Source organism: Mastigoproctus giganteus, chromosome 1 (genome assembly GCF_048544385.1).
Source record: "Mastigoproctus giganteus isolate SK-2022 chromosome 1, ASM4854438v1, whole genome shotgun sequence".
Lineage (NCBI taxonomy): Eukaryota > Metazoa > Arthropoda > Arachnida > Uropygi > Thelyphonidae > Mastigoproctus > Mastigoproctus giganteus.
Window position 1 is genome coordinate 96,430,188 of NC_143575.1, and position 18,037 is coordinate 96,448,224.

General features: G+C 37.6%; 1 protein-coding gene and 1 non-coding gene across 3 annotated transcripts in view; both read left to right on the plus strand.

Annotated features, from left to right (window-relative positions):
* LOC150091024 (5'-AMP-activated protein kinase subunit gamma-1-like) overlaps positions 1 to 18,037 on the plus strand; it is a 500,398-nt gene that overhangs the window by 82,526 nt on the left and 399,835 nt on the right. The gene's annotated exons all lie outside the window — the stretch shown is intronic.
* Positions 4,377 to 4,504, plus strand: LOC150091025 (U4atac minor spliceosomal RNA). Its single transcript, XR_016547759.1, has one exon. It is a non-coding gene; the product is annotated as a U4atac minor spliceosomal RNA (small nuclear RNA).

Genomic DNA, 18,037 nt, shown 5'->3' on the forward strand with positions numbered 1-18,037 from the left:
CTAGTTAAAAATGGCTGTAAACTAGGTACATTATACTAACACGTGGAGAATCGTTGCATTACACCTACATACACAAAGCACCCTTTGCGTGGTCCTGCATTCTTTCTCGCCCTTTCCAATTTAAATGCGAGACACCATCTGTTGCAGTACAGTGGCTACGCCATATGTGTTTTCCTTTTGGATTTGATTCCTGTGATTCGAACAAAGTACTGTACTCGTTCCAGCCGATGAGACGAATCCTAAATGATATCAGAACGGATGTTAAGTCATTCTCGCTGTAGTGCAGCCGCCAGTTCTGGTGTGGTTGACAGTAAAATATATTGCAGCTGCATGTCATATTCAAGGACGCCTTATAAATTCACTGTGGTTTGAGATTCAGTGGTCTTGTGAGCCATGAAATTGTAACTTCAGCTGCTGCTCCCATTTTGAAAACGATGACACAATATACGTTATGGCAGAGGAGGTTTCTAATATTTTGACTAATATATATATATATATATATATATATATATATACAGTAAACGCTCGCTAATCGGGATTAATTGGAGGAGAGTTCATCCGGATAAATGAAAAAAAGGATAGCCCTAAAAGACAAACAATTTAGAACACAAATAAATGGAAAATTCAATGATATAGGTAGTGCTGATGAAAATAAATAAAATAAATATATATATCGCTAGAGCCTTTATTTAAAAACTATCAAAAGACTACATTTATCCACCGATAGATGGATAAATGTATTGTCTTTTTACATTTATCGGGTGGCGTTGGCGTCGCACGGCAACGCTACTTAATCGTTGCTGTGAATACCACCTAAGTACGGCATCCTCCAGCAACGTTCATTTGGATTTTTTAATGTCTATTTGATACACTGCTTTTATCACTCCACACATCGAATTTTAAAACAAATGCATTCATACACTGAGTGGACAGAAATCATGGGGTACTTACCTAGCAAAGGGTTGCACACCTTTAGCCCGGATAAGGGCAGTCACACGGCGAGGCATCGAGTCCACTAGTTCATGAAAGCGTTCCACAGGTATTTCCATCCATGCTTGCTGCACCCCTGTACATAATTCCGGCGCATTCCTGGGTCTAGGATCCAAAGCACGAACGGACCTTTCCACAGCATCTTAAAGATGCTCCACAGGGTTCATGTCCGGTGAACGGGGAGGCTATTCCATAGTGGTAATATCTGCCGAATACTCTCGGCACCATGTTCTAGTCACTACGGCTCTGTGGCGAGACGCAGTGTCCTGCTAGAAGAGTCCATTGCCTTGTGGGTGCACGATGACATTGAAGGGATGCAGATGGTCGGCAAGGATGGACACGTAACCTGAACCGTTCAGAGATGCGTCTAGACGTACCAGAGGTCCCAATGTGTGCCAGTTGAACACGCCCCAGACAATTACCGACCGTCCACCTGCCTGAACAGTTCCTTGTTGGCATTACGGGTGCATAGCTTTATGCGGTTTCCGCCAGAAACGTACCCTCCCGTCCACTCGAAATAACTGAAAACTGGAACTATCGGAGACCAGGAGACCCGTCTTCAATCATCGAAGGTCCAGTACCAATGTTCTTTTGCCCAGTTGAGGCGTATAGTCCTGTGTCTGGTGCTAGCAATGGGACACTGGTGGGTCGCGGTTTCCATAACCAATGCGGCTAATGATCGCCTGATGGTCTTAGTGTTTCTGGCACCTCTCTCGTTGAAGTCCGCAGGGGGGGGGGATATTGAGGGATATTCACGTGTTGTTGTGGCGTACCCCAGGGTTTCCGCCATTAGCCGGTATTGTACTTCTTGTGTTGAAGCTCACGCCAAAACCGCATTTGTATGTGGTGTGGGAGTGTAAATGTTATGATGTGTTCTGTTGTTATGTAGTCGGACGGTACCTAGCTCTTAGCAGGTGGGAAGCGGCGACACCTGGTCACAGCGTCCCCAATCCCCGCCACGTGGAGGCGGCCAGGATAGACAAAGTTATGAGAAAAGGAAAATGGGAATAAAATAAAGCTGGAAAGGTTAGGGATGGGTGGGGAAAGAAAGAAGTGCAGCGGGGGTCAGAGAAGGAACCCTCTGTAATAAAAGGAAGTCAAGAGAAATTGATAAAAGATAAAAGAATAAAGAGGAGGTGGAGGCAGTTTTCAGCCTTTGTAGAAGCCACATGTCGTGGTGTAATCCTATCCTGTGACCAAGATTAGCAGACGAGGAGGCGCTTCCTCAGTAGATCCTTCAGCTTGAAGGGTAACTCTTTCAACGTTGAAGATTTCTTCATCAGTTCGATAGGAGAATCCTCTTGGACCAAAGGCATAACAGAACTCTACGACAGACCAGGAGGAGGTTCGGTAGTTGTAGCAATCCTAAATTTCAATGTTAGATAATAAGTATCCAATGGCATAGCACAACTGAAGCACTAGAGCCAAACTATACACCATTTACAATTTCTAACACAGTAGGTTTGTCACTCCACTAATGTTCGTGAGACAAAATGCAGGAAGTAACAGTTGAAGCTTTTATGCTACTAGTCAGCTAAACATAGTAGTAGTAACACCAGTGGTTCTTATAAGAAAAGACAGAGAAATAAGTGATAATGTACTGATATACGTATTGAAATCCAATATGGTCCGCAGTGATTTGTGCCACAGTCGCTCTCCGGTTGGCTGAAACAATGCGAGACAGACGGCGACGGCCACGCTCATCAATCACCTTTCTCCGCCCACAGCGCTGTCCACGATGAGATGTTATTCCGGAAATGGCGTATTCCCGATGCACTCATGATACTGGCGAACGGGGATAGCGCAATTTCTGTACCACATCCGCGACAGAGTAACCCATGCGTCGGACATCCACTATCATCTCTCTTTAAAGTCGGTTAACTCACGACGTTTATCCACATTGACATCGAATTACAGTTCCACGTGAATGCAGTGATGCAGTGTACTTTTATACCTGCCAAGCGGTGGGTTCGTCCACTAGCGAGAGGGGTGACAGCATCGCGTTGTCCAGGAACCAGGTATCCCATGAATTCTGTCCTTTCAGTGTAGATTCTTTTTGCTTTTTAATATCTAACACGGCCTGTTGGCCAATACTAAATTCTTCAGCATTTTTTTTTTTCTCCTGGAACACAACTTTCAAGTTGTTCTATCATTTTGTTAATGATAGATAAATGATAGATAAAATTTTGTTAATGATAGATAAAATAGCGTGTCTTATTTTTATTCCAATTTTTAATTTTTTAGAACCCATAATGATAAAAAATATGTTGACATGTATATACGTCCGTCTCAGAGTCAACAACGATATTGAACAACACGCAACACAATGTATGTTGTCTCTCTCTGCACAGTCAATCAGCGCCCAGTCAGAGTGACTCACTCACTGCCTTCCTAAATTCCGCGTGTCTTTCAAAGTACTTGACTATGAATAGAATTTTTAACATTTCGATCCGGATTAACTGTAACCGGATTAGTGAGGGTTTACTGTATATTGAGTTTTACTGTATATTTACTGTATTTTCGCAGTCATATTGAATTCCTTTAATTGTATTTTAGTAAAATAATTACAGTGTACAAAAATTATTGCGAATTAAAATTGCGTGCGCATTACGAAGAAAAAAATATTCCTTTTTCTTGTGGCTAATGCTGCATTAACTTGCTTTCGTTCATAGTTTGCCACCACCGATATGAACGCCCCTTGTATGTAATACAGTGCAATAAAGATTTTTCCATGTGCTGCTTAATCATTAATTCCTCATGCCGACGATAGATGGTGCCACACTACAGATTAACACTGTTAGGATCGATTGTAGGCGTTGTCATCATTTTAAAATACAGTCTGGTTCTAATCCGCGAATTGATATGAATTAACGGAAATAAATAACATGCGTAATCAAGTAAGAGATTATTTATTTTACAATTAGTTATGCGAATAGATAAACTGAGTTAGAGTGGGTTGAAATGTACCCATGATGTGAACATCGTTCATCACTGATAATTTCGTAAGCGTCTTTTACTTGTTTTATTTCTAACAAAATAAACTATTTAAATTATAGAACTTGAATATAAGTTACCAATTTATTAATCAGATTGTTTTATTATTAAATCATAATTATATTGAAATTAATCGTGTCTGTAAAGAGGAACACTCCGAAAAACCTATATCACATATAATTTTTTATAATTAATTTTGTTATTTCATATGTGATAAAAGTAAATAATATTCAATTTTAAAATCAGTTGGTAAATTTAATGATATAACATACAGTATTAAAATAATTTGAATTTATTGAAAAATCCCACTGTATTTTCTAACATTCTTCATACACCATCTTTAAATACATATCGTAATTGTATACATATGCTCAGTATGGCTGCTCGCGTTAACCGTCTCTGTCAAGGGGTGAGTGACTGTTCGATGATCGACAAGTGAGAGCAGTCTTGCTGACACCCGTACGGCACGTACGTCGCACCCCGAAGCTTTTTGGTTTCGTTTGGTGCAATTTTTGAGCCCTTGCGGGTAAAACTTTCAAATGAAAAAAAAGTGTTGTGTTTATTTGCTCCTGCTGCCAATGTTTGTTCTTTAGAAGCACTAGATGGCGCGACATTTGAATAAAATACTGTACTTGGCTTATAAGATGCACTTTTTTTCTTTTTAAATACCTTAATTTATCAATACAATTCAAGGTTCTCTTAATGAAAAACTGCACCAACTAGGCCTCTGCACGACTGACCTGTGCTACTGTGGAGCCATGGAAAACTGGAGGCATCTCCTTTTTGACTGTATTCTGTATGAAGATTTGAGGCAAGGTTTTGTGAATACCATCCCAATATCTGAAAATCAATTAGACCAAATTTTTTTTTATTTTTTATGAAAATCCCAAACACGAAAGGTATCAAAACCTATAGTACTTAGTACCGTGCATGGGTTGAAGGAGAAGTATGGGGGGAGGGGGATGCCGGAAACTTTGCTCTAGAGACTAAACATGGGTTTCACCACTTCAAGCCTCCAATAAGCAAAGTGGTGGTATTTCACCGGTTGATGAAAATCATCTGCCACCTTAATACTCCTAACCCCTGAACGTTTATTTGCTCTTCACAATTTTGCTACGGAAGTCTTTGCTTGAAGGAGGAGATCATATAGAGTGGTCAACACCCCTGGCCTGAAGCGGATTAGACAATGGTTTTTTTTCCCTCCTTGCGTTCTGTTTGGAGTCAGCCACTCCAGACGTATTTTTATTTATTTATTTATTACTATATATATTTTTTTTTAAATTATTTTTATTTTATTTATTTACTTTTTTATATATTTTTCTTATTATTTTATTTTATGATTATTTATTTATTTATGATTATATTATTTTATTTTATTTTTTAAAAATTTTTTCCCATAACCCGCACCAAGGGTGATTTTAATTATTATAATTTTATATTATTATTATTATTTTTAATTCTCATAACCTGCACCATGGGTGGTTTTTTTTTTTTTTTTTCTATTTTGTCTGTCCCTAAATTAATCAATTGCTTTTCGGTGACCGGTACATTCTGCGTTCATGATACCAGTTAAAGAGTTTTGTAAATAACATACTTTCTAAAAAGCGTATAATAAAATACAGTAATATAATATTCGTTTCAAAATGGAATCAGTATTTTTTATTTATTTTTTTATTATTTTTTTTATCACTGTATGATCCTGATAATTGACAACAGGACCCGGAGAGGTGGCAAATCTCACATTTTTTGTACCCTATTTTGTTTTCATGTGTCTTCTCATTTCTATTATTACCCTCAAAGCTGGAAGTGGTTGGACCTGAGAGGCCTGATGAAAACTTGTAACAGTGTGTGAAATGAATTTAGACATGTTAATTTTGATAATCATTGGCCAGTAATAATTCGATTTCGAGCTGTGTCGATTTGCAGTAGCTGTTGTGTTTCAGATAATCATTCACTTGAAACTGAGGTTGCGCCGACATTGTGTATTTCTCAGCTACATTATGGAGATCAGCATCAACTGCTTTCGTTTCTTCCTACAGTTCTGTAACATCTTCTCAACTTCGATACAGATGTGTTCAATTATTATATAACTTATCATATTATTTTGGTATGAGTTAAATGTTTAAGATAGGTCCATAAATGAAAATTGGTTTCAGCTGACCTAATATTGCATCAGTGAAATCATGTTTTGTTATTATTATTTTTTTTTTTTTTTTCAATTTTAAATACATAAATCGAAAACGTACGCTCCATAATACACTCATCAGTGAATGTTAATTGCATATTCTTATATATGATGAAATATCCTGTCCACGAACAGAAGGGATGGAAGGATTGGCTTGGTATTACTGTTAAAGAGCGCGCAGGCAGTAAGTGAATCTTGTGGGAGTCAATTTGATATATAAAATCGATAATTGGTTTGAATTTTTTTTAACACCCCACGATACATCCATGGCAATATCGATATAAAAACATGTATTTAATAAAATATAATTGATATTAAATCAAATCTATTTATAATCTGGCATGAACACCAACTCAGAAGAGTTGACATTCATTAACCGTATTTAGCAGTCATACGAGCTTGAACTACTGTCACTCAAACGTGTAAACAAGAGGGGCTCCGCTCCCGCTCGATTCGCTCACCAATCAGCACTCAACTGAGGAGTAGGCATTTTGGACCTTGATGCACATATAGCAATTTTTTTTTATTCGGTTGAGGCTGGTAGAATAATAACTAAAAGACAAATTTCGAAAGTGTACGTTAACCTGTTTGTTACTCTGTGTTTGCGTTGATAAAAAGTAGTGCACAACGCCGCGAATCGTATTGCTCTCCACGAGATCCCCCGAATCTGTAATTTCAATGTTGTTCAGTCTATAGTTTTACATCGTAACAGCAATGTCCATGCTCAGAGATCTTATTCTGATCTATGTAATGACCAATGCGACCGAATGTTCTCCCCATTCCTCTTCTATTTGCATATGATGTCACTAACAATTGACCTAGGGATACCCAGACTGACCCCGATGCCTCGTACAGAACGCTTGCTTATGTGGCATCCTACTATCATTCCACGTTGGAAGTCTGTTAATTCTGTTCAATGTGTCATCTTGCATGCTCACTTTTGCAATTGTCTGTTCGAAGCCCAGCGTGCATATTTATAGCAAGTTCTGTGACGTGCTGCATTCATAGGACCTGTCTCCACATCCACTGAGGGGTGTCCGGATATTAATGGTTGGGCGGTGTACACTCCTTAGACCAGTGTTATCCAGTAGTCTTGTGTCATTCAAGTCACACTTGAAGTTAAAAGAAGCATATTCACGGCACACCTAAATAGTGATTGATATTGAACTCACTGGAGAGTTTTTTAATCTCGCGGCACACCAATGTGCCGGGGCATTCCAACTGGGAACCACTGCCATAGGCGACCATTTGTGAAGTAATCTAATCAGCTTCTAGGTGGCCACATTTTGGAGCTCAATCTCTTGTATGGACCTTATCGATGTACATTCCTAAGGTCACGACAATAATGGAATTTAAGAGAAATATTATAGTTCTGTAAAGCGATATAGTTAATTTTAAACACTGACTCGAAATTGTCATGTAGATATGCCATAAATATTAATAATATTTGTGGCACATTAATATTAACTTAGCGATATCATAACAGAAGAAACGTCGAGAAACAGCATCTCGTACTCAGAAATGAGTTGAATCCGAGGGGTTCTCAACAGATTACCAAGCGATGAAAATATTGTGTGACGGGTTGCAGGGACGCGACAGCAATGACGCAGTGATGTTGCGCAACTAATCCGAATACTTGGCCTTTCTTCTGCTTTCTGGCTCCACACCACGAAGACTGAAATTGAAGACAGGAGCTACAGCGATGCTGATCCGAAATATCTGCATTAACGATAGCCTCTATAACGGACCCCATGGATTGTTGGGAAAGTCGACAAATTGATCGTTTACTGCTTAGTCTTAAGCGGTGAGAAACAGGGTAACATCGTCCCTAGACCCTGCATAGCCACAATTTTCTTTTTGTTTTCCGTTTAAAAGAGTTTCTTTTGCTATGACAACCAACAAACATCGGGAGGGGGGGACTCAATCTGTCAAAAAAGGGCCTGGTAAACCCCGAAAACTAACAGAGCTGGACAAGAGAATTCTTGTCCCGCACTGTGCGCGCAAATCGTAATTTGCCATTGTCCAAATCACACAAACCCTCTGTGAGAATATTGGGACTAATGTCAGCACTAGTACAATACGAAGGACACTCCATGATATGGGTTAGAATGGTCGTGCAGCTGTTCACAAGCCATTGATCACCTCAATAAATGCTAAATGCCGATTAACATGGTGTAAGGAGCACGAATTCTGGACTGTAGAGCAGTGGAAAACAGTCCTATGACAGACGAGTCGAGGTTCGCACTCTACCAGTCTGATGGCCGTTCTCGGGTGTGGGGAATGCCAGGGGAACAGTTACTTCCTGATTGTATCCTCCTAACAATGAAGTTTGGTGGAGGAAGTGTCATGATATGGGGGCTGCTTTTCATGGTTTGGCTTGGGCCCATTAGTCGTAATCGACAACCGTGAATGCTGTGCAATACCAGGACAGTCTGGACAATTATGCACTTCCGACATTATGGTAATACTTCGGGGAAAGCCCATACCTGTATCAGCAAGACAACGCGCCATGCCATACTGCTCGGGTCGTAACAGAGTGGTTTGAGGACATGGGTGTGGAAAAGTTGGATTGGTCAGCCCAGAGAACTGATCTGAATCCTATCGAGCATCTTTGGGATGTATTGGATCGTCGGGTACGTGCACGTCGAGATCACCCAAAGAACAAGGCCGAAATGGTGGCTGCGTTAAAGCCCGAGTGGAGGAACATATCAACTGACATTTATAAAAAGCTGGTTGAGCGTATGCCGCGAAGATTGAAGGCCTTTTTTTTGTGTGTGCAAAGGCAGGTGTCCGGATTAATAAAGTATGTTACAATATGATTTGTTCCCGATACACTTTTTAAAATTCTAATGAGTTAAACATAGTGAAATAAACGAAAATAATAATAATTTAATAAAGATTCAAGTAACATGCAATTCATGTCAATGCTACCATTTTATTTTATCTCGCTGTTTACGTCAGTTCTGCAAGTTCCAGTTATTGGCAATCTCCCGAAGATAATTTTACGATCTGTCGCTGTCCGTAGTCGCGGTTTTCTAAACTTTCAGCCGTTGTCCGGCGATATATTACTGTTGGTTGTTTATTTCGTTCACGCTCTGCGCTGCTGGTAAGCTTTTAGTTAGTAGGGTTGTTAGCACAGAGGATTTGCTGGAAACTCAGCAGAAGGTTGTTTTTCTCCAGCAGGCCCGAATAGAAGTTCCATAAAGACCATGAAAAAATGGACAAAGTACATCCTTTCTGAAACTTTTTGAAGCCTCTCATTTTCAGAGCACATTTTATTTATAACTTCTGAACTAACCATAGATTAGCAAAATTAAATGAATTCATGTTAATCATATGGTAGTAATCTTAGAGTCGCTTCCTGCTAATCATTTTACAAGTTTAGTATTTTGTTTAATGGGTACGTACAACACCATAGTTATATATATTTAATAAAACATTTAAGGCAGTTTCTTAATCTGTCTATATTCAAGTTAATTTAATTGCGTATGTTTAGTTAAAGACGTCTATATTTTACAGAAAATGGCCCGCAACAGAGAAATTCTTGAATATCCATTGTAAATGTATGTTCCATTCAGCCTATTCGTCATTGCATCTGTAGGAACGAAAACACCTCATTCTTTGTCACGTTGACCAACATTTCCTCTGAATTCGCGCGCGAACCCTGTTTAGTTTGTTGGCTTACTTATAATTCCCAATAAAGTGTAATCGTTTGGAAAATAGTTTATGCTAAAAACATAAATCTTCTTTCAGCTTGTTGATTCGCTCGTATTACATAACAAATGGCGTAAATGTTTTAAAAGCGTGTACCTGCATGGTGTCACGTGGGCGTGAGATCTGCCAGCGAGCGAGTGACGTTATATGCAGACAAAGGAGCGATTTTGTCACGTTTAACAGGTTTCTTGTATAGAATGGCTTTCCAAAATCTTGTTAGGATCGTTAAAAAGCAGGGTCTGCCTGTTTTTATGAACAGTGCAGCTGAAGTTTATTCTATAATAAGGATACATTTTTCTGAAAATTTCCAAGAAGACGAAATGAGATGCTCTTTAGCTAACCTCGGGAATTTGCTGTTCGCCTTGATATTTAGGTAAGATTATTCTTTACGTCCTTGGGGATAAGCACTTGCAGGAGAAAGTGCGAGCATGATTTGAAAAAAAAAAAAAAAAGTTTCAGACAGTTACTATGGAAACATTAATTAAAACTTTAATTGCGTGTATGGGTGTTGCGCGATGAATACAATTATATGTTGAAATATACTCGTACCTTTTTGACGAGCAACACAAACGAGGAGTGGTAGTTGTATGGCGTGCACCCTTTTTGTCGGGGAAAGAAAGAATGGGTAAGATTTTTTAGGCTTGTTTTTATCTACGGATGGTTAAAAGATAATAAATCAAAACGTTTTGTGAGTGAGAGAGGGATATACTTTGTAGGGATTAAAAACAAACAAACAAATAGTTATTTATTTTTTGTTTTTAATATAAAATCAATACCTCCTCATCATATGCTTCTTGTGTACCTATTTTTCGAAGCACTTCAGGTAAAACATAATTTTTACAACACTTTTCAACTCTTATCGTACTGATAAGATTGCATTAACCATGCCAGCACTCATTCTGTTGCGTGTTTTGTTTTTTACTAGATTTAAGTTGCTGAATATTCTTTCCACATCTGCATTGTATAATGGCAAAATTAAAACACCCATTGCAAATTGGCTAATTTCTTTAATCGCCTTATGTTAAATGAATTTTCACCGCTTGCATCTAGATATTTCGAAACTTCTAACCAAAACTTCATTGTATTGTCGATGTTTTCCCATTTAACAAAAGTAATGTTTATATACTGTTGCTCAATTTTTTTCAATTTCTACTTCAGACAATTTTAAATTTTGTAATAAATTTATCAGTGGTTCTTTTTGTTGCTTTAATATATCGTTAACTGAGATTAATGATATTTTATTGGCAATCATCGACAAAAGCATGTTTAAATCATGTAGTAATAATGTAGGATCAGCAGTATTTGATTCAAAAGATTTGTTTACTCTTTGTACTTCAGATAAGTTAGGTTTTAAAAATAAAAGATATGCTAAATTACCTTCATCTTTGAACACTGAATAAAGAAGTTGTGCAGTATAATATTTGTCAGTCAAACGAGTTATTTCAAAATGGGCTTTTAATTCAATATACTGTTCTAAAATTCTTGTTATAGCAACTTCAATGGATAACCACCTTGTTTGACACGAATGAACGATCCTTTTCGGATCTGCACCATCGTTTATGGTACTGTATAAATATTTGAATTGATTTTGTCGGCTAGTGGATTTACTAAACCAATTATAGGTTTCAGCGATCATGAATTCTAGACTTCTAGGGAATGTTTCGCGGGTTGCATGAGATACTGCTAATTGCAAAGAATGACATACGCATTTAATTAATATCAAGTTCGGTACATCGGACTTCAAATGTGTATAAACGCTGTTATTAACTGCAATCAAAACGCTAGCATTATCTGTCCCATTGCCCACAAGATTATTTAAAGGAAGTTTTTTAAAGTTCTGGCTGTTTGATCTTGGAATGCATTCTTACATAATTCACCAAGTTGGTCCATTGCCAGTATTGATGAGTGAGCACAAACAAACAAACTTAACTTAATGCTTCAGCTTCCACTGTTTGTAAATTCTTGGTGGGAAAATTTAATTTAGATTGGTTGCCCGATCTATTAGGTGAAAATGGTTCTGCTGACTTAATATGTTTGAAACTTTTTAAATGACTTTTAATTTCCGAAATTTTAGCAGTAAAATCTGACTTGCAATATTTACATCTTGCTCGAGTTGGATTTCCTGGAATCTCTACTAACCATTCTTTGAATTGTGTAAAAGCTAACCATTCCTTCCGAAAATTTTGGGTATATTTCGTTTTGTTTTTGTCCTCCATCCCTAGAAAACAATTTTTATCTTAATAGTAACCCGGATAAAAATTATTATTATTATTACTATTTTAGTCATATTAGATATACAAAATTCTTTGAAAAATATGATAAAAACAGTAAAGAATTATATATTCTTTATAATGTTCTTAAATATCTTACTTTAGTTTTTGAACAACATATTATTTAAATTTAACGATATATTTTTAAGTAGTATTAAAACTCACCTGTGAATAGTTATTAGAAGCGTTTAATTTAATTATTAGCACAGAGTACTAAGATACTATTACTCTGTGGTTATTAGAAATAATTATTACTTATTACTCATTACTTATTGCTCTGTGGTTATTAGAAACGTTGAAAGAGAAGTTATGTCGGTAATTCGCATTGCATTTCTTGTTTACTATGTTTACGATGATGTATATCAATAAAACATTTCAATTATGATATATTTATATTGTTAATTAAATAATTAATTTAACAATTAATTTAATATTTGTTTTAACTTGGACATAGAAAGCCAAGCATGGGGGCTACGAATCAACAAAAAGAAAACAAAGGTGATGAAGGTCAGCAGGACTGCAAGCAAAATCACGATCAAACTAAACAACGAAAAATTAGAGCAAATACACCGCTTCAAGTATCTCGGAGTACTCATTGATGACCAGCTGAACCATGACGCCGAAATCAAAAGCAGAATTGAACAAGCCAGGCAGGCATTCACCAAATGGAGAACCCTCCTCACCGACAGAAGCTTGAACATCGTGCTCAAATTACGCACATTGAAATGCTACATCTGGCCAATACTGCTCTACGGTGTAGAAACCTGGACTCTAACATCAGCCACTACAAAAAAGCTCCAGGCCTTCGAAATGTGGCTCTACCGAAGAATGCTGAAAATTCCGTGGACAGCCAAGATAACCAACGCACAGGTCCTGCAGGACATGCACACGGAACGGGACCTGCTCAAAACCATCATCAGCAGGAAATGCAAATACCTAGGTCACATCGCTAGGAACCAACAAAAATATCACCTACTACCACTCATCCTGGAGGGAAAGATCGAAGGCAAGAAACGCCCAGGCAGACCGAAAATGGCATGGCTAGATAACATCAACACCTGGCTTCACATGACAACAGCACAAATTCTACACGCAGCGCTAGACAGAGAACAATATCAAAACGAAGTCGCAAACGCCATTCGGCAGCATTAAAGAAGAAGAAGAAGAAGAAGTTTTAACTTGAGTTTTTTTTTTAGATTCTCTCTTGTATATATTTCATTTGTTCTGCTGAGAGTTAAAAAAAAAAAAAAAAAAAAAACTGAAATCGCTTAAGACTTTATTTTAATAAACACTTTATCTGTACTTAAAAGTGGTGCGACTTAAAATGTTTTCGTATTTTCTATAATTAAGGAATAAATATTATTAAAATGATACCGACAAATTAAAAAAAAAAGCATTAAATAATAAAATATATATTGGAACATTTAAATATTTTATTTTAATGATATGATTACTTTAAACGGAATTTAACTTATTTGCTGTTCCAACTTCTCATATTTTTTTAGTTATTGGAAAAAATTATGCCTTCATGCTTCGCAGCACTTTCGGCAGAGCTCCAAAATAAACAAATTTGCATCAGGAAATTGTCTTTCATGACGTAAAGACAAAGGAGGCCTCTTATGATTAATTGTTGATTATCATTAATGCGGAAATTGATTGGTTTATCAAAAGCGGAAATCATGCAGATGAAAATGGGCGTGTAAGTGGATTTACACATTGATCGATTGATTGATTTATTGCTGGCCTGATAACGCCTTAATCTAATTACGTAACTTGGCTAACTACTGTTTCAATAATATTTGCACTGGAAGCGTGTATGAGAAAATCGTCTGAGCTTTTAGGCTGTGTTCCAAAGCTTATTTATTTTTTTAAGGGATAAACAGAGTTTTTTATATCTGAGCAAGGATATAATTATTAATGTGAAACTGCTGTGCTTCTTTCAACCCCGATAGTATGGCAATTAAATTAATGTGGAATTAAGCTAATCGGTCAATGCATTTCATTCACTCTTATGAATACTGCAGACTTCTTTTGAATGCTGATGAAATGCGCAAACAACGCTCCTCGTGATTGTTAATTCTTTTCTTTTTTATTTAAGAAACAAGGACAATTCATTTATAAACCGCAACTGGGTACCGAATAAAACTATATGCCATTACGCACAAAGAAAACACTTCGCTCAATTAACCCTTTTTGTTGTTTTCTTGATTGCACTGAATCAAGACTACGCTGTATGGATCGTGAATACACTTTGCTTGCGGCGCTGTGACAATTATTTCAAAATTTTCGAAGTTTTAACGATACAGAAATTCTCTCCGGTATTAAGAAACGAGGAATGGTTTCTTCTGTGACCTTTACGCTCTTATAAATTGTACTAATGGGTAGCCAGTAACTAAAAAAAGACGCCTTGAGGCTTCTTTTCCTTTTATATGTTTTGTTTGCTGCCTGTAATCAAGTTTTTCCACTTACTTTAAAATACACTTCTAATGGAGACTTCGTTGTTTTCGAAGTTGCCTTCCGTGCCTTCCGTTGTTTTCGAAGAACTCGATTATAAATGGTATGGCCCAAAGTATTTTGCTACACTTCGGTTATATTTTATCAGAAAAAAAAAACCATGAAGAAGCAGAATGTCACCACGAAAATCAAATTTGAGCAAATGGAATGAAATACAGACACGCATCCTTGGGGGTGCTGTACACCTTGTCCTACATCTTTTAAAGAGATTTTTTGGATGCCTTAAATACTGCTACTCTAAGTTTCTGCTATAAATACCGTAAAGTTGCACGATTTGATGAAAAAAGTAGCAAATTAAGAACTTGAATATCCCAATTTTTATGTATACTAGGTTATCAAAAGTATTAGGACATCATACGATAATCATATGGTTTGGAGAAGTGTCGGTTCGAATCCCATCGTAAACTGAATTCTTTAAAGTCTCTTTAACTGGGGTTATATTTAAGGCATTTCAGGCCGAGAGAGAACAGTTTTCTTGTGAGTTATTCCGGGTTACTTATATAAATAAATAACTTAAATAAGTAGATAATCTTTTCCTGTTGATAAGTGAGATATAATCTCCGATATTGTCAGCACTTTAGTGTGCATTTTGAATGGAAAATAATGCAACGAAGTTGGAAGGGATCCAATATTCATATGTGCAGTACTCTTTTTTTCTTGTCACTTGTTCCTCTTAAAATGAAGTCATGATGAATTTTTGAATATTAGTCGCGTTATCTTACAAGATCAACAAAATACACTGTTATTAAAAGTACAGGAACACCAGAAACATTCACTGACAATAAATTCCATCATATACAGTTCGACTGGATCGCGTCAGTGGATCCTGAATTAATTATTTTTATAATCAGTTTCACTCTACGTTTAGCTTGTAAAAATCAAAAAAGGTCTGCTTTCTTTGCATTATTTGGCTTTATAAATACTAATTCTGTATAAAGACTTTTTCACTCAGGACTGCACTTTACGAGCCTCAGATGGAAATGTAGGATTTCCATCCCGCATGCATACAAACCAACGTAGAATTAGAATACACAATCTGTATGTATACGACATGCTGACGCTATAGTTGCTTCTACACCCGTAACCTCAATCCAATATTCGGTGAGTGACAGGACTCATGAGCCAAGCACTATTAAGATGGGTCAATCTGACTTTTTAGTTGCAGCCCTCAGAGGGTCTGCAGTGGTTTTAAAGGCTTGCCAAAACTATCGTTCAAGATCTTTCTTCACAGCTGCCAGAGAACCACAGAAGTTCATTGCAGAACACCCTCATGGGAAATATCATAATTTCAAATTAAGGGTCGTGTTATCTTCTAGTTTTGGGTCGATGGCAAATGTTTTTGCCTACATCTCCAAAATTAACTGGCCTATTTAAATTTCGCGTTTATGCTCTGTAACGGCCACGGAGATCGGAGGAGTGTGGACTCGAGCGTGCGGCGTAATTCTGTACCTTGAGGTGACTATAGCATTGGCGGGATCTCTCTGAGATTATTATCTTTTATGTCTGTGCGGGGATGCGCAAATATTTGTTCGAAAACAGTGAAGTCAGTTTTTTTAAAGAATGACAATGGATGAAAGTTGCCAGCCTACGCATCTTGATGCCTCTGCGCACCTCTCTCTCTTTCTGTACAATTCTGTTTCCATTAAAACACAGATGTTCACCTGAGTTGCAAATTTTTCTTTCCCCAAACATGACACGTCCATTTTTGTCCTTTCTTTGAACTGCTTATGGCTGTGGGAAAAGAGGAATTTTCCATACAGTTTTCCTCTGATGACATATATTAGGTTCTTTCAACGTCTACTACAATTGTCTTTTTGATGCCAGTTTCAAGACGTTTTGCCTGATAGCTGCTTTGTCTACGAGACATCCCTATTGTTCTAAGGACTGCAGTCTACCAGCTGCTCTCCTTTATCGCAGCTGAGCGTTGATTGGACAAAACTGAACCTGTCAGTCCTGCTTGAAGAATAATACTCCCTCACAGATGTAACAGATTTTATAGCTTAATTACATTTCATCTTTCTTTCTTTAATTTTTATTCTTAGACACAAAGAACACTATAACATTTAACCACAAAAAAATCTCGAAGAACACATCAAAATTACCTTATTGTTTTTTCTCCACGAAACTTCCATCTAAATATATTTACAGCCTTAAAAGAAAACGTTCCTTTTTCAGCATCTTCCTTAGAGTTGGTAGGATTGCCGTCCTCCCAACCCCGAGTGGAAAAGCCCTGAGTTTGAGGTCCGTCGACGATGTGAAGAATTTTTATGGGCCTATTTTACAACGTGGCTGAGTTAGTCTGTCTCAGTCGCGGATAGTATGGTTTTCTCTCCCAGAAACTCGTGTTTTTCGTCCCGCAAACAGAAAATCGACCTCAGAACACACACAATTTACAGACAACATACGCGAAGCAGCAATATGACTTTAGTTGCTGATGCACCTAAAATCCTAAAACAACAACCTTTCCTTGCACGTCATTTCCGCCTGTTCTCCAGCATGTTACCTTTCATGTGCCAGCTGTCCCATAAGGAGACTGTCGAGCTTTCTTAGCAGCTACCTTCACAGGTTTGTGATCAACCAATAGAGACTGCATTAGCAGCGCTCCTTATTTGAAATTAGCTATAGATTTTGCAGTTGGCAGTCGCGCGGGGATGACTTTAACCAACACTTTTTTTTTGTTTGTTATTTCACTCTAACGTCATTGAAAAACCAAACCATTCTGGAATAACTCAATGCTTCGTAAGGAATTCCCCCTGTTTCTCTAAGTCGCAAGGAAATTTGCTGGATCTGCTTAAAAACGAAGCAAATGTTCACTTATTGACTTGACAACTCGTGAGTTTTTGATCTGCTGTCAACAATTTTGGGACCCATCGTGCCTACACCTTTTTCATGGCAAGAAACTTAGACGCGCAAGACGTTGTCACTGTACTAAACTGTCACTCATCGCTCACTCAGCAGTAGATCATGCACACTGTCAACAACTTCTGGAGTGATGGATGTTGCAGGTCTTCGACAGTGTCGGTTACCTTCCAGCTCTCCCTCTCTTCCTCCCTTGTTTAAATTGTGCTGTCCATTTCTTAATCATGGAATAGGAAGCGGCATCCTCCCCCAGTATTTTAACCATATCCTCATGAATTGCCTTTGGGGTTGGTCCCTTTCCCCACAAATATTGGATGGTTTCACGGCGATCCATTTTTGATTTTTGTCCATCTTCAGCTCATCCACACAACTCTGACTTCAGGACTGTAATTAAAAAAAGACGTTATTGAAACTGCACGAAACTTAGTGGGTTATGATTTGAAGTGTTACACTTTAAGTACAGAAATTTTTATCCCTGTACCACTACCTCTCGTGCTCAGGCAACGAACTT